This window comes from Scomber scombrus, chromosome 14, assembly GCF_963691925.1.
Source record: "Scomber scombrus chromosome 14, fScoSco1.1, whole genome shotgun sequence".
NCBI lineage: Eukaryota > Metazoa > Chordata > Actinopteri > Scombriformes > Scombridae > Scomber > Scomber scombrus.
This window is the reverse complement of record NC_084983.1, coordinates 9,958,460-9,976,994: the sequence shown is the minus strand read 5'-3', so window position 1 is coordinate 9,976,994 and position 18,535 is coordinate 9,958,460. Positions and strand designations below refer to the sequence as shown.

Below are 18,535 nucleotides of genomic sequence, written 5' to 3'. Positions count from 1 at the left end.
GCATAGGCAGTTTATAGGCAGTGTATGTTCTTTTTGACTACATCTAACCTGGCTTCACCCATCACAGATGCTTTGTTTATTGAAGGCCATGGCTCAGAAAGAAGAAAATAAAATTCACCATTGTTAGCTGTTCTCAGTACAACTCACACAGTGTATCCACATACTAATATTTCAGACTCACCAGACTTCACGACCTATACTGGTATAAACAATCTTAATAATGATTCTATCATTTTAAATTCTTAACTCACAATGAACTATAGATATTTAACCCACAACTTATAGACTTTTTTGAATGTGCACATGCAGGCAAAAACAGTTTTTAAAGTGTCTCCTGATTCAGAGCAGGCACTGGTAAAATTTGAATAGTGTCTCCATGGCATGTAATCAGGAAGTTATGACAAAACATAAGAAAGCATCTGACTAATGCCGAAGCGGCCAAATGGCACCGACCAGGCGATCCATACAGGCAGCTGGTAAGGGTGTTAAAATGTGAGAGGTGAAAGACTTAAAACATGCTCACTCAATGTCACATGGTCTGTACACTGGGCGTGAATAGGTATCAGCGAGGGGAAAGGGAACATTTTTGTTTTCTCTTGTTAAGGAAAATGTTACACAGCAGCTGGTTTACTCACAATCCTTTACCCATATTTAAAAAAAAAAAAAATGCTGTTCAGGAGAGAGATAACCTCTATCTACAACTATTTGGGGCGTAAAAAATATATTTTTTAATTAAATGGGTCCTCAAGGGTTTTTTGTTAAACAACTATCAATGACCCTTTTAATAATATGTGTTTTCATGCAGATTAGTATAGCCCGCTAACATTAATCTCTATCAGGGTTTCCACACTGCTGTGCTGCTGAGTCACACACTATTTGTTTAAACTTGTGTTTAATCACAACTGTTTTATCAAGAGGCCAACTGAGACACCACTTCCTATTTGACAAAGCATTCTACTGTGTGCTGTATTATGAGTGATGCCCTGTCCACGTTTCAAATTGTTCACTTAATTTTAGTTTTTGATTAATTTTCCACAATTTTAGCCTTGTCCTGAGAGATTTGGGCAAGCGGTGGCTTTTTCAGGTGGAGGTTGAGTCAGTTGTCCTGTCTCACAGGTTCTTTTAGAGAAGATTGCTAATGGAAAAGCAACTAATACTCTCAAGCACTTTACTTCAGAGCTTTGTACATTAATTATTAACTAACTGATAACTAACTGTTTGAGTATTTCTATTTTATTGCTACTTTATACGTCTACTTGACAATAAACAAGTAGTTATCATCTCATCTTTGACTAGCTTCACTATGTGTATTGATCATTACTTTGCAGATTCAAACAATATCCAAAAGATGATGAAAATTATTTCTTAGTAGTATAGGTACATATGAAGTATATCAAGTAAATAAAATGAGCTCCATCTCGACCAGCTACAATGCTAAAATGCTACTTACACATTATGCATCATTATTAACAATCCAGTAATATGATATATTATAATGCAAAACTGACCGGCCATTTTTCTGCATGGGCACTTTAACTTTTCATATTGTAATTTGCTGTTAACACTTGTTTCTCAGTGTATGTACACTGAATGTTTCAAGTTGTCAACTCACACTTGTGTAAGTTGCACACTGGACCACAAGTTGACCACAGTTGTTATGTTCCAGATTGTGCTTGTAGGTTCACAACTTTCTCTCAGATTTGAGATGAGCACAGGGAAACTTTTCACTTTCAGCAGATGAATGTGAAAACAGCCTTCCAGTGTCAATCTCTGCACATACATCATTGTGCTCAGTGAAGCTCAAACATCCAACTGTAGGAGCAAGAAGAAAAAAAACATTTCTGAGTGGAGGGGGACTTTTTCCACTGCTGAATTGCACTGATTGACCCAAGGGTAATTGTATATGGCGTCTCAGTGTTTATTGAGTTTATGCATTCTGTGAAACCTCTGGTTCACATGTTTTTACATTTTCATACTCATTCTGATCAGCCCAAACCCATGAATACCATGGCATGAAATAATTAGCTATATCTTGGCCTCGGAAGGCATGATTCAGAGAGTTAAAGGCGTGACTCACACAAATCACAGCACATCGCTGTACTGTCTGTTTTGGCTTCTAGGCCCATAACCTGACGTTATTGTAACCCTTACCCTAACAGTAGCTTACCTCTAACCTTAACCTTAACCTAAGCCTATACATTAACCTTAAATCAAGTCTTCCTCCTAAAATGATTTATTTTATTTTTTTAATTTATGGTTTTTGTCCCCAAAAGTGAGGCAAGTCCCCATAATATTGAAGATATGTACAGTGTTATGTCCCGACAACATGAGTAATACAAACACACACACACACACACACACACACACACACACACACACACACACACACACACACACACACACACACACACACACACACACACACACACACACAGCACTTTATTTAGTATATAGTCCAGTGGGCGGGACTCTGACTTGTGGACGCACACTGGCTGCACGGCACTCTTCATTCAGCCTTCATGTGTCTCTGTGGACAGGACATGTTTTGATCGGCGTTCCGTCATATGAAGATGTAAAATGTGAGGTGTGAGTGCTGGATTAGAATCAGAATCAGGATCAGGATAAGGATCTCCCACTCAACAGGCTGTCAATGCGAACAATCAATCACAGCGCAGAGTACGCAGCGCAGTTTCATCTCTGGGCAACTTTTTTGGGATGTAGGACGTCGGCTCATTTTCTAGGTTAAAGCCCACATATTTTCCGTGTGGATTCGTCTCAGCCTTATTTCACCGAATAAGGTAAGTTTCCACGTTTGAGCTATTTAAAGCTTAAAAACCGCTCCGTCCATACAGTCCTCGACTCATTACTTCTCGTTACAGCAGGTAACGATGGTAACTGATGTAACGTTAGCTTATAACGTCGGCTAACGAAAATCTTACGCACAGGATTTCTTTTTCATGTCGTCTTTACTCAGTTTTAGTTTGATAATATTCAAAGACACTTATATTTTTATGTCATCAGTGTATACCAGTCAATTTGTTATAACGTTATATGTTTAAAGCAAGCTGACAGTAGGTGAAATGTGCTTCAGTCAAAGTTTAAATGTCGGTAACTTCTAACTACATATACAGTAGAAAATATTTCAGCTTTTTCTTCTTTTCTTCCACAGTTGAACTTAGTAAGTTGTAAACGCCTCTGTAAGTTGGGAAAACCCTGTGTGCTATTGTGTACATTTAATAAGAGGTTGGTATTTTCTCTGGTATTGATAATACATGAAGCTGCTGTAGCTAGCATCCATTTAAGGTAGTCCCATTTAACTCTAATTAAGTGGTATTCAACTATAATGAAGAGTGTGTGTGTTGAACTGTATGCCTGGGGACCAGCTGTTGGTTCAGAAACACGAATTATTAGCCATATCTGAAAAAAATGGACACACTGTGAATGACATATGTGGATCATTTATCCACATATGTCATTAAAAGTGTGTCAATTTTTTTATTTAAGCAAAGTCTTGTGTAAGAGATGAGTGTGAGATGCTGGATTGTGTGATTGGACTTATTCACGGGGTCAGAGTTTGTTTAAGGACTTGACCCACAAAACATGGCCAGGTTGTGCTAGTTAAAAGGAGCCAAGGTCTTGCAAATAATGTTCAATTGTCACAGGATGCAAATGAGTATCTCCATCTACGTAGACCTGCGTTGAAGCTTGAGACATTATGCCTGCTTGCTGCGTCAGTGCTGAGGTGGGCCCAGCAGTCATGAATAGTGATGAGGATGTGTGCTGACAGCTGAGTGGGACAAGCTGGGCTGCTCCATGACTGACTGAACTGGGGTGTTCACCGCACCATATGCTCCTTTTACATCATTCTGCTCAACATTTGGGCCAGCCTCATGACTCATGCTGCCCTCTCCCTTCTGCTAATTTTTTAAGTCCTGTCACTAAATCCAAACAATCTGAATTTACACTGTGGGCTGGATATATAGGTGTGTCCCATTTTTGGCTCAGTGCAAGACTTGCTTTGTCTGCCACCATGGAAACAAAGGTCAGGAGTCAATCACAGTTTCGATAAATAAATCGTCCTAATCTCGTATAATTAAATCAAGACACACTATGTGGCACCACGTCGTTGCATCACGATCATTAGAGTTGTTTAGCAGGATGGGGTATGCAGTATGTTCCCCTCGGCAGTTGCTGCGAGGGTTTGAGGGTTTGACTTTTATGTTAACCTAGCAACTCAGAGGAATGGGTTTTGGGTATCAGAGAAGTTCACATGATACATGGACCGTAAAGGCATGGGACATGTTCGGAGAGACACGTTGTCCTGATGCCACCTTGCAATCCTTGCAGTTACCCTAGGTAAAGGGTTAATGCTTCAGTGGGACGCTCTAGCAAAACACTGTTTTAAATATGTGAAGTTATCACATCAGGAAATACCGTAGAGAGCCATTATGAGAATCTGTTTCATAAATAGGATTTAGTATGTCATAATAAGGTGAAGCATACAAGAAACGTTTTGTCTCATAGTTCTCAGAAACTTAACCTCAAATATGAGTAATCTTTTATAATTATGACTTTTCATAATTATTAAAATGTTTCTTATAATTGTCTGTAATTTTCCTTCCCCCTTCTTTATGACATCTTTATTCCTGCTTTTCTCCTCTGCTCTCTATTTATATAAAAAGAATATAAATCTACTGCTTCACCCTCAGGAGGAGAGTGAGCAGGAGCTATTATGGAGATTTCTTTAATTGTGATTGTTATTTAGTTTGTGCCCAAGCAGTGCTGAGCCTGGGTTTTTTGCCTCTCTTTGCTGAAACTATGCTGCGGTGAAGGTTAGTTAACTGATGACACACAGCCTCGTCTCTGATGTTACAGAGCATGTTGTGGGGAAAGTAGGTTACTGGGCCATGTCCTGCAAGCTTAAACTGAACGCTAGTCTGAATATTGCTAGAGCTGCTTAGTGTGACTGGGCATGCACAAATGGTGGAGGACTGTGCAACGGAGAGGAGGATTGTTTTTACGTTCTGTCCCTTTAAGGAGAGACAGAGGGTAGAGATGATTCAAAACTTAGATTTCATCTTCTGTACATTTCAGTGCTTCTCCGTATTCACATGAATCATAAACTGTACTTTCATAGCATGCAGCCCACATATCAGCACGTTTCTGTCCTGCTTTTAGAAGCTCTGCCTCATCAAAACAATTTATCTGTGGGTTTACTTTGGCTTAGCTGTAAGTTAAAAAAAAAAGAAAAAGAGAAAAAAAAAGCTGTCACTTTCCTGCAAGTGTGTGTGTGCGTGTGTGTATGCCTGTGTGCCTGTGTGCAGCCTAGGAAGTCATTGTTACAACTGCATTTACACTTCACCAGGCTGCTGAGGCCAATCTGATAATGAGGTTGTAGCTGTTACTAAAATTTAAGGCCGTGTTGATTCATCTCAAACAGAAACAAGTGAGTGAAATCTGACATCAGCGTCACAGCGTCACAGGTTGCAAATCAACGGGCCCTACTTACCTGAAATATCAGTGGACTCATCCCTTTGTGTGTGAGCAACCCACTTTTTAGTATTCACACTGTAATATTTATATTTCCCTTTATTTTAAAGTTTAGAAATAGGAAATAAATTTTGGTGTTGCTGAAGCTACAGAAATATCTGTCTTGGTGCCTTATTGTGTGTAAATAAATCGAGCAGTTTGTTTCTCTAGAAATATTACAAAGCTTTGGAATAATGGTGGAAGAGTTAGCTCAGTATTAAATGGAAAATCTCAGGTTACATGCACATAGAGGCCTTTGGACATGCTTCCTATGTGTATCCTATAACCTGTATGTGTGTTTTTTTCACACCCGGTTGCAACAATAGTTTTTCTTGGGAATGACAAACTTGATCACATTGTTTTGTTTTCCTCTATTTGAAATGTAAATTATACTCTGCACAAAAAATTGCAGTCGTAAACAAACCAATGTCAAACTTTTATTCAAGGTAGTCGCAGAGTGATTAATCATCCTGTATGTATACGAGAAGTTGATCTAGACATCAGTGGCATGAAAACATTTTTATAGGATGGGATTAAGTAGAATAGGAAACAGCCACTCTGACCACATTAAATAGGCATTTAAGGAATTTGTCATTTCCATCAGAACCAGATGAGATTTCCATGAGCCTTAGCAACTGCTTTTTAATAGTTCCTGACATTTCAAGTGTTTTGAAAACTCTCTGTCTGACCCTTAGAGACAGTTTGCACCTTTCCAAAGAAAACAAGTCCTTGAAAACTTTGTCTTGCAGGTGTGATCGTTTTAATGAGCAACACTCAACACAGACAGACGGTGGATGTTGAGAAAAACAGAAGAAAAGTAATATTCCTAAACAAATGTCCTTGTGCGGCAAAATGTCATCAACAACAATACAAGAGCAGATGCAGGGCAGTGATTTTGTAGTAGAAGTGTGATTTAGTGGCATTGTGTTCATAGCATCAGCATCATCCTTGAGTTAAAACACATTAAAGCACTAAATACAGACGCTGTTATAAAATTGTCGATTAATGTTTCAACAGCTCGCATTCAGACGGTCCAAGGCCGCTATTTGAATTGAGCTTGTAATGAAAGACCTTGTTCACAGCTGAAAAGCTTTATGGTTAAAGCTGAAATCCCTAATGTTAGTTAGTAGGGCTGCGACTAATAACATACAAACATCTGTTGATTTTTTTTTTTGATTAATCGATTAATTATTTTGTCTATAAAATATGAAAAATAGTGAAAAACAGGTTAATAATTTCCCAAAGTGACATCTTCATATTGCTTTGTTTGTCTGACCAGCAGACTAAAACCAAAGAGATTTTTAGTTTATAAGAGAAAAGAAAAAGGCAGCACATCCTTTGCTTGAAAAATGACTAAAAGGACCCTTACATTTTTCAAATAGTTGCAAATTCAAATTGTGTGACAATCAACTAACTAATTAATCGACTAAACGTTACAGCTCTAGTTGTAACCGTCACATGTTTGGCATGACCTATATAATTCATTTTCCAAGTAGTGATAAAGTTACATAGTGTTATAGTTATAGTTTGGTGATGTAGTTTAAGGGCTCACTTAATCAATGTAAGACTGGCAGATATTTGCCCTCAAGTAGACCTCTCTTGTCCTCAACGTGACGGCCAACCTGCAAACCATTTACATATTTTAGTACGACTGTTACAATCTGGTCCAGCTGAACAGGACTCACCACTCAGAGCCTTTCTGTGTGCAACTTTTGGTCCTTTGTTACAAATGGATCACTTTATGGTATATCTGATGAGCTGGGGGGAGAGGATACGGGGAAATCACACTTTTTTTCACATGTTCTTTGAGCTGTGAGTCGATGGATCTGCACTGAAGTTATGATGATCTTTCATTGTAGCCTTTAAAGGCAGGAGAGATAGACGTGCCGATCATTCAATCAAACACGGACACTGCAGTGTACGGATTCCTGCCTTCGTCATCAGGGCTCCAGTTTGCCAGTGGAACTATGCCGCACATGACTCTTGAGACTATGACTGGTATTCATGTCACCCTCTTTGACCTTGTAACTATGACAGACAAAATGTTCAGCTCCAGTTATATAACCGCCTCCACAGACGTCATCATCCTTGCTGCTGTCGCTGATCTGCTGCTCCAGAGCACACAGTCATTGTCCTCAGTAGCTGCGGGCTTCAGTGCACTGGGGCATGATTAAGACATTTAGCTGCTTTATAAAAAAAAAAAAGATTAAAAAAAAAGATTAAAAAGTTCCCCCTCTTCCAGCTCTTATTACAGTACGAGTATTTTCAGTGGCATGAAACAAGTGGCGTTACCCGAGATAAACATCTGAACATGATGTGTGAAACCTTTTCAAAGAAGCTGCACAAAAGGATCTCTATTAAGCAAATTTATGTCTGTGACCTCAAATCTTCTGAGTGGCTTTTAGTTTAGTTCATTTAAAGGTGTGAAGAACTCAGACACATTAAAGAGGTTTATTAGATATAAGGTAAAATTAACACGGCCGCAGTGTCATTTCTTTTTTCTTTTTTCTTGTCCAGTCTTGCAGTTTTACAGCTGATTCACGGTACTAAAGGTACATCTTTTATCTTTCTATCACTACAAAAGGCCACTCTCAGAATTTGGGTGTGGCTACACTTTGTATTCCAGAGGCAGAAATAAAAAAAAAAGGTTTCACAATATGTGGGCCTGGCCCCTGTGTGTGACCTAGATGTAATTCAGATCTTTTGCTCAGGGTGTTGGCTGCGTGTGCGTTACGAGGCGGTTTGTTTTCTCTTTAGTAAAATACACAACATCACAAACGGGACGAGCACGTCAGGTCTGATTCAGGAATGAAGATTTCCTCATCGCTTTGATGTTTAGTAGGTCAACTCCAATCTGTGACGTTGAGAGGCCGCTGTGATTAAAATGTATTTTTAATATAAACCTGAATTATAGTTAAAAATTACATTTACAAGACCCGGATGCTCTTGTTTCCCTTTTCCCCGGTGACATATATCGCAGTATTTTGAACATTTAGTTAATTTACTTTCTGTCATTCTGTCACACAGAATGATGACGTTTCTTTGGATATCTGTTGGGTAATTATATCTGTCCATCCATTCACAGTGAGGCCACAGGACAAGGTTCTTTAAAAAGATCAGGAAGGGGTTTGAGGGTCTGCTCAAGGACACTTCAGCAGGGTGAATGAGTCATGAATCATTACCTTAGTGAAGCTCGATTTCCACACTCACCACACCAATCTACTCCCCCGTCAGGACGAGCTTTCTGCGCACACTTTTTGTAAGCCTCCAAATTAGCAGTATCTCTCTGTGCTTTAATCAGGCATGAAGCATTAACCATTGTGTAAACTAGTCAGTGTGATTATATTTTTCTCCAGACTACTAATGATCCAGCCTTTTAACATAAAACATGTAGACATTATTAACCCACTTTCTTAGCTAGGCATCTATTATGATTATTATAACTCATTTTTCTCAGTGAGCGGGCCCTCAGGTGAAAAAAGAGGCCATCTACAGCTGATGTTATGCCCTAAAGTTCAACTAAAATGTTAATTACCCTAAAAGTGTATGAAAAATGAATGTGCTGCTGTCAATATTGTCAAAGCTTGTTTAATTTGGTATTGGAAAATGTCGACAGCCTCGTAAGTTTGGTTTCTGTGGACTAAAAATGAGACAGAATGGATGTAATTCAATATTCAGCTATTTGTGTTACCTGTGTCCTCACAGAGATGAATGCTTTTCATTACCATCTGCTTACCTCTGCCGAGAGAAAACCTGAATCCAACAAGAGAGATTTGTCTGCTTTCAGGGGGACGCTACGCAGTGTTTCATAACAAGGAAAATGAAATATCAATAGATAGGAATGGAGACATAAGGTCATTTTTTCCATGGCCTGCTTGCAAAAGACTGTTTGAGTTCACTTCAGAGTCTCTGCACAGAGCGAGAGAGCGTGGCTGGTTGTGGTTTTTACAAACACTCACTGATGAATTCATAATGATTTTATTATTCTGTAAGCAGTAAAAAAAAGTTTCTTTGGGGCATTGTTAAAAGAATAAGTCGACTTTCAACGGCCAGGAATTTAATCTGAGATGTAACCTCCGATCCAAGCTTGAGACAGTGGTACAAAGAAAGAGCTGCAATGCCCTTTCCACCCGTGCCCTAGAATTGTGACCCACATATTTGCTCACACACTGCCTTAGGTAATTGCATCTTTTTCTGAGCAGCAGCAGACAATAACAGGCCTGGAATCATTTGGTGATTCATTTAGAGTACTTGAAAGAATATAATTATGAGGAAAATTTCAGAGTGGATCTTACCTGGTGAAAGGATGTTTGCTTTATAGGTCTGCTTTCTCATTCAAATGATGCGGCCACCCACAAAGTCATGCGGTGGATGTGTAATTACAAGGCACTCTGGGCAAAGCATCGCCAAAATCATTGACAAATGTTTTTGTATAAGCATAAGAAGTAAACGTGGAATAAGTGACAGAAGCAAAAAATGTACAGTTAGACTCGACAGGAATGAGCTCATTGAACATCAAACATTACAGAGGTGATTGATCACTTTTTGATTAGTTTTTCATTTATCATCTATAAAATGTCCAATCATTCTATTAATCAGAGTTTAGAAGTGATGTGAATTACCAATATGTAAAGATGAAATATAAAAATACTCTATAACTATGGTCACCAAATGTTTATACATTTCTGATTGACTGATTATTTGACACACAATCTCAACAAAAAAAAAAGAAAAAGAGTTACATCATTCAGCTGGTACTAAGGAGCACGGAGGAAGGGCATGTGTGTTTTTGGTGCACAGCAGGTGAGGATGTGTTAAACTGCGCTGTGACAGGATTGTCCAGCGGGCAGAGCTCAGAGAGTGTAAGGGTTCAGCTGTTGCCCGGGGGAGGATTAGCGCCAAGCTGCTGTTTCGTTGAGACGGACACCGCTCGTGGGAAAACAGAGAAGAGAAGTAGCATGACGTTTTATGTATTGTCCCCCCCCCTCCCTTTATTTTTTTTTTCCACCGGGGGACTCAATGGAACAAATTCTGTTTGGGGTGAGAAATGTCCCACGTAGGTCCTCCTGTGATTTTTCCCCAATTTACTTGTCCTGCTGTTGGATAAGGTCTGAAGTCGTAGCCAATGGTGCTCCAGTTACACGGTGCAAAATGTCCTTGATCTGGACATTGTGTAACTTCAGCCGGCCAGCAGTGAGAATGGACTAAAGAGCGGTTAATGAAATGAGACAGCAGTTTCTGTAATACGGTGATTTTCTTCACATGCTGTAAGAAGAACACCTGCTACCGATGTGATGTTATATTTATGGGAGAAGACAAAGCTCAAGTGTGGGAAGCTTTGAATTTGAGAAAAATCAATGTATGAATTTATATGAAACACTATCTAATATGAAAAGGAAACAGGGAGTGATCCAACTTTGAGCCTAGTATTAAATCATGTATCACCACTTTACAGTTTTCATAATAAAAAATCAAAGCACACAGCCTGGAAGGTTACCTGCCGCTTTATTAATATTCATCAGACTGACAAATGTGTTTCTGAGATGTGCAGGAAAAAAAAAATCTCCTAGACCTGAAGAAAATGGAAACCAGTGGCTCGATGGACATAGCTGCCTTGGCTGGGGGAAAGTAGACACCACACATTGTTACCATGGGAACACAGAGCGAACAGCAGTGCCACAGTCTAATTAATGACAGTCAGTGCTTCAGCAGAGGGCCGTGATGACATCATCAATACCAGCATGACAGATGTAGCTACAGGCGATATGGCTTAATGTCTCGGTGATTATCTAAGTAATTCACTTTCTTTTTTTTTTCACAGACGTTAAAGCGAGCAGTCTTGAATGAAGGTACAGCATGTCAAGAACCTAACGCTGAGCATTTATTATGTAGTGAGGTCTGCTTATGAGCACTAAATGTCATCTCATTATCCAGTAGCATGACCTACATAAAAGAGCGGAACTAATCTCTATGTAGGCGGATGGTGAATAATGCAGTAAAATGTGGGAGATCTTGATGAATCTTAGATGTCTCACACTTGTTGGTTGCTGGCATAGCAACAGTGTAGTTTACAGCAATCCTTTATCATCACTCTGGCATTGTTTACTTTCTTAACATTGAGTTATATTGTACATACAGCCTGTAAGCTTCTTTATGACTGAGCACATGACACAGGCTATCAACATAATTCCATTTTAATGAGTTGACTTAGTTTGAAATATGTGTTTTAGTTACATTAAATAACTGGTGACAGTTGTTCCTGGATTAAACTGTTTGAGTTATTCAAAGATACCCTTCTGACATAGAAGTAGTCTAGTCATGTTGCAGCTCTGTGAGGCTGTCCTTGGGAACAGCGGTGCTTTGAGGGAAATACTAACATCTGAAGTCATCTGCTAACTGAAGTGTATCAGGTATAATGTGCACCATGGTTACCATCTTAGTTTAGCTTATTAACATTGCCTTTGAATCATGAATGCTTTATACGAACGTTGATAAATAGACTTATATAGCTAACACTACAAGCCTCATTCATCCACTCACACACATATTCATACAGGAGAATGTAATCATTCACACATTGGGAGCAACTCAGGGTTCAGTATCTTGCCCAAAGACACTTTGACATGTATCAAACTGCCGATTTTCAGATCAGTAGACGAGCCGCTCTACCTCCTGAGCCACAGCCTCCCCGAGACAGGAAGGAAAACGGACTCAAAGATGGCAGCCAATCACTGAAATTGAAATGGTCAAAAAAGTTTTCTAGCCTTTTCTAGACATCACAAACTTAAAAATCACTTTTCTAGGCTCTGGGAAAAGATAAAAAATTCATAATACCGGAGTCATAATTTACCTAATTGCAGTTTGACATGCTTATCAACAGTTTTATCGACGTCTCTTTTGTAATGGTCGTCTGTGGGGAAAACGCCTTTAGGGAACGTCATTAGTTCTGCAGATATTTGATCATAAACCAAAGAATTGGACAAATTCATATTCTGACCTGATTATGTGATTACTATTCATCCTGAGGGGAACATGAATGTGTGTAACAAATTTCATTGCAAATCATCCAATAGTTGTTAAATCATTGTAATCACAAAGTGGGGCCGCGGAGTGGAGCTTCCAATCCTTGCTGAATAACAGTCAACAGTAAGATTTGCTCTGTTGGTCCCTTTAGTGGTCCCTTCGGTGTAAAGCAATCACTGACTAGACAGGTTGGTAAATAAGACTTTGCAGCGTGGAGTTTATTGACATTGTGCAGCATGATTTCTGGTTGTTGAAGGCCAGTTGAATTTTTCAGACCGTTAACTTTCACCATCATTAAAGTGTGCATTATACATTTGTAGCTCTTGCAAACGTAAGTACTTTCTAGACAGTTTTTTTTGTAGTTTTCAAGACCTGATAGCGATATAAACCAAGTCAGATCACGCTGTCTGACTTCTTACTTATTGCATCCGAACATTCGATAATCAACGCTGAAGAAGTCGTCCTCAGAAACTGGCAGGCGCTTTCAAAAAATACTTGGCAGGTGAATGGATGAAACATCTGTCTATCACTGTTTTACTTTGTGAAGCAGCTGGATTTGTGAGATCACGTGAGAATCCCTCACAGGACGCTGATTAGTCCAAACCAAAGGTAGTTTGGACACAAGCTTGACAAGATGGATTCTCTCGTGATCTTGCGAATCCATTACAGTAAGTTCAAGTCGGATGGAGTTAAAAGAAACAGTTAAAAGAGTGACTTCATGCTGATTTTTGATCTTCCTGTTGTTCCTCTTCACAGTAAAATTAATTGTACAGTGTATTATGGCTTTTTTCTTTTATTTCTGTGTTTAGACATGGTTTATAGTCATCTAAATGCAAGAAAAAGTACTGTAGTGTTGGATGAATGTTGTGATACTTTTGTAGATCTATGAAGGGTCATTATAATTTAGTATATCCAGACATGATATATTTTATTTTAGATGTAACTGAACAACGTGCAAACATGAGTTTACATTACAAAACATACCCATTAGCTTGTATGTTAAGTAGTAAAAAAAGATATTGCTAAATGTTGCTAGATACACAAACACTGAAACATCTTCTACCTTAAGTCCTGGTTAGTAATCACACTTGATTATTATTAACTTCGCTTTAGACTTGCTGCTAACAAAAAGAAGAAAAGGTGTCAATAGTAGTTTTAGTAGCAGCTTTACTGACACATACTTGGCCAATTATTTCATAGTCTGAGTTTTAACCAGGACAGAATACAGAAGAACTTGTTTTCTGGTCTTAGCTCACACTGGCTGACGGGGTATTTTGCATAGTGTCGTTGCCTGAGTCGAGTCGCTTTTATTATATCCAAACCACTTCCATTTCTCTGTTGTTGTTTTTTTTATTTGTTGCCTGCAATTTCCTCATTTGCGAGGATCTAGAAACAGTAGTTCATCAGTCCCGCTCTGTTCTACTTACCCTTTCTGATACCATTCGGTGGTCAGTTACTGTTTACTGATGGTTGGCTGCACAGTGCAAGCAACCCGCAGCCTGATTAGCTGCACTGTGGGAGATGCGATCTGATCAGCTACATTTTTGGCCATCCACCTGACTTCCACGTCTTTCGCACATGAGAGGAACTGGAACAACCAGTGTGGACACGCAGCTGGAACTCCGCACAGAAAGAGGGCCGTGGTTAGAGTGGCTGTCAGCGGTGGCCTCGCTGTGGCCTGAACTCTGTATCCATTACAGAGCAGGGGGACAATGATTTTCTATCATACGTGATTTATTGTTATGTTGTTCATAACCTTCAACATAATGAATTCTCTACTTTTACTTGCATGTAAGAAGAATATATATTTAATGATATTGTTGGATATCCAAACGTTGAGCTACATTGTTCTCAGCATCAGCATTGGAGTATGAAAGAAAATGGTTACAGACCATGCTCAGTGGTGTCCTAAATTGAGTGGACATCTTGTTTTTACAACCATCACTTTGAGTGGACTAAACACGATGCTCAAGTGACCCATCATAGACAATTCAGTTCAGTTCAGTTCAGTTCAGTTCAGAGCTTTATTGTCCCTCAAGGGGAAATTTGATTTGCAGTGACAGTACAAAAAACAACTAACACAACAATAATAAATAGTGACATAGAACATCATCGCAGTATACAGCACAACCAAACTTGATAAGAAACAATCACGATCGGAATAAAACTCAAACTCTGTACCTGTTGTGGAGCACCCTCTTTAAGAAGTGGAGCTCTGCTATTCGAGTACTTGCTGAAGATTCGAGATTCAAAGTCATGCGGCTGATGAAAGACGCGCAAGTCACCAGAACCAGACGACGTGGGAGACTGTCTCCACATCTCACAAGCTTGTTTAAGTGGGATCACACTGGTACCACATCACAAGACAGATCACTCATCGAAATCTGGACTACTACAGCAGCTGCAGTCTGAATCAGCTGTGGGAAAGTGTGACTCATTACATGAAGATGGCCATTGAGACAAGTAGTCTGCAAATCTAGCTTTGCTGCAACTCTGTCTCAAGCTCGGAGACATCTGGAGAGAAAGTCTAAACAGAAATGTCGGATAACGAGGAGCTGGAGGCAGCCATTTGGTCGTTTTGACTTTGACTCAGCTCGCACTGTATGTGCAGTTTTTAATATTTTGTTATATCTTACAGCTTATTTTTCACTCTTATTAATATTTTACTACATGTGCTTGACGGCCATAGAAAATATTTCAATCTTTAGCTTGTACTCACAGGCCAACACTCGCCCTCTCCATAACGAGGAGCCCCTTTTGTCTAAATGCACTGAAGGTTTTCAGATGTTGTAGACTAACTTGTCAAAGCAGCGTATTCTTATGTGCTCTGTATTCTTTACTCACATGACATCTGGCCTTTATCACAAGACCATCTATTAGGAAAACTTTTGTATGCAACTTACAAAATAAGAATTGAAACAAAAGGAGAGATGTGGAAGGATCTGAGAGATGAAAGCATCAAAGTAGCAGCTACAAAACTGTCATGCAGCATACAGAAACAAGGCTTCACCCAGAATATCAAAGTCCCTGACAGCAGTGCACATTTCAAGTCAAAAGTCTGTCTGACATAACAAAGTCAATACAGGCCAGAGGGGGAAAAAACCCTGTAGTGTGATTATTATGATTTACAAATTACTTAGGAAGGAAGCAGCTGGTGTCCCGGTGGAACAGTGTCGTAAGAGTCAGGCTGTGTACTGGACGGTGATGTTCTTGGTTTGAATAAGACTCTGGAGCATTGCTAAATGTCATCCCTCTGCACTTGGCTTGGCTAAAATGGGATGGTGGGATGTCAGTCCACCACTTTGGTCCAGACTGAAATATCAACAACTTATGGATAGATTGCTGTGAGTTATTGGTATAGACATGCAGGATGATCTAGTGTCACCATCGGGTCAACATTTTAGTAAGTCGTTTATAACAAGATACCTTCAAACCTGTACTTTGTGTTTAGTGCTAACATGTAAATATTATATCTGCTCAGTGTCAGTGTGTTAGCTTTGTCATTGTGAGCATTTGGCCACTGCTATCTTTGGCATTTAGTTCAGAGCACTGGGAGCCTCACAGAGCTGCTGCTCTTGTTTGTATAGCCTTATATTACGAATCACAAATACGCCTCAAGGGACAAATACGCCTTTACAATCTGTAGAGCAGACCAGTTCTTGTTTCACTGTCTCTTAAAAAAAAAAGGTGAGGGGCGGGGGGGCAAAAGTAATTAAAAACAGAAGCAACTGAAATAGTTAGCTGATACAAGACATAGGTTATTTCCAGTTCAAACATGCTAACTTTTTTCATTGCATTACTAAATATGAACAGTTTTATATTTCAAAATATGGTTTGTTCAGTTGTTCATGAATATTGAACAGACATTACGCTGCTTTAAAATGCCCTACCAGTGTCGACAGTGTGAAAATGCCCTTCTGTTTTGCTATGAAACACACTTTGAAAATCCAGATTTGTTATTTAGTCAGTATGGCAGAGACTACATGGTTGTAAGACTTCAATTATCTGCCTATGAGCACATATCATCTACCTATTGAAAGTCAAATGCACAGTAACACAGAGTCAGAAATTCTTGAGACACAGCAAGTAGTAGGCATAAAAAGAAAATAACGAATTATTAAGAAAATCAACAAATAAGGGCAAGAATAGCAAAAAATATAAAAAATAAAATAACATTATATACATAACAGTAAAACACTAGAAGCAGCCTCAGAGACTGGGTAGTGGTAGTCCTCGATTCTCCGGTAACGACTACCGCACAGCAGCAGTGTGAACTGTGCCTGGGTGGTTGAAGTCATTTCTGACTTTCTGTGCTTTCTTATGTCATCACAGAGAAATGAGGGCTGTGATTAGTAGTAGAAACTTTCTGTCTTCAGTCACTTAAAAAAACAAATCAAATCTAAAATCAAATTCAGGATTTCTCACTAATTGATGACACACTGTGTAGACTGTGTGGAGAGTGTACAATTAGATTAACTGAGGAATGATTAATGCACTGATAGTCACTGAGCTGATAATAGTGATAATGAAAATACCGACAGGGCTGTTTGAGAGTCTAAAGTTTCACCTCCTGCTTGTTATTTTAACATATTGTCTTGAAGGTAAACAACACATGAGCTCACTTTAATAAAAGTTCTCTGCGCTGGCGTACACCTGCATCTGTAACCATTTGTGTGATCATTTGATAAAAAAGCAAAACATTTGGAGCCGGTCCAGTATGAGCCCTTGAAATTAGTCATGCAGACTGCTGACCCACATTTGGGACTTCAGCTGGGGGAAAAGGCAACCAGGAAGTGGTAAAAAAAACAAAAAAAAACGTAAGGAAGTGCATGGGGAAGCACTTGAGGGGAAAAACAAAGGCGTATTTTGCTTGTGGATTGAAGTGTCATCTCTCTTTTTTTTTTTTGGTATGGTCTGTGTTATTATTTTTCCAGCTTCAAGTAAATGGTTTATAAACTTATTATGAACAGGGTCAGACAGGCTAATCTCTGTCTTGCTGGTTGGGAGGAGACACACCTCTCATCTCCTGTACGTGTAATTTATTTCCCTTCTCACACACACACACACACACACACACACACACACACACACACACACACACACACACACACACACACACACACACACACACACACACACACACACACACAGTAAGGATCATGTGGGGCCACTTCATCTATATTTTCATTATGTCAGTGCTCTTTTTCGCCGAGTTTACACCAGCTTGTTACCCTAATAGATTAAAGGCTTCTTGTCATGCTTCCCAGTGGTATTAAGCTCCAGTTCAGACCGTACCATTCACAATTTCACACCCAAGTCAAACGACGTTATTACAACTTATAGAAACAATTTTCCTTCACGGCACTAGAAATGACATTGAGTCGGGATTGCTTTTATGCATTTAGCACGTGTTAAAGATTACAATCTGCCCCCCCCCTCCTCCCGGTCACTACAGGTTTCTTTCGGTTGTGATGCACAGCCGACTGCTTATGCTGCTGCTGCCGTCGTGAACTGAGCTACCAGCTGACCTACTTTCTCTCAGCTCACTCGGTCCTGTTTACAAGCCACTGCCAGCGGAGGATGTGGAGTACCGTGCCTGGAAAATACACGGACACTAGCCGCAACTAGCAAGTGAGCACGAACGGGGAATTTAGTCGCGTGTATGTTGATAAATTAGGACTGCCAAAAGCCGCAGACAGTTCACCGGCGATTAATAACAGCGCATTATTAACTTAGCGTTGTTATGCAATTTAACGCTTTCGGTGCTCTCTCTCATGGTCAGTCGGGCGCTGGGAGTTGCGCTCAGCTGCTATGCTGTAGTTAAAAAAAAATGACTGGATTGATTAAAGTTAAGTGTCGAGCTTTATTTCTACCGGAGACCCATTTTCAAGGTATGTGAGATTTAATTTAAGCTTCCAGTTTTTCTTTCACTCCGATTAAACGAACAAATATGTTGTCATTTCCACCCGTTTTTTTTCTTTTT

At 39.5% G+C, this 18,535-nt stretch overlaps 1 protein-coding gene across 6 annotated transcripts in view; it reads left to right on the top strand.

Annotated features, from left to right (window-relative positions):
• Positions 1-2,740: 2,740 nt before the first annotated feature.
• npas2 (neuronal PAS domain protein 2) overlaps positions 2,741-18,535 on the top strand; it is a 43,413-nt gene continuing 27,618 nt past the window's right edge. For 5 of the 6 annotated variants that reach the window (XM_062432999.1, XM_062432996.1, XM_062432995.1 and 2 more), the window contains exon 1: positions 18,128-18,443. The gene's annotated coding sequence lies outside the window, so the exon portion shown is untranslated. Of the gene's footprint in view, positions 2,799-18,127; positions 18,444-18,535 lie in introns of those variants that run through there. The other variant, XM_062432994.1, reaches the window with a different exon arrangement.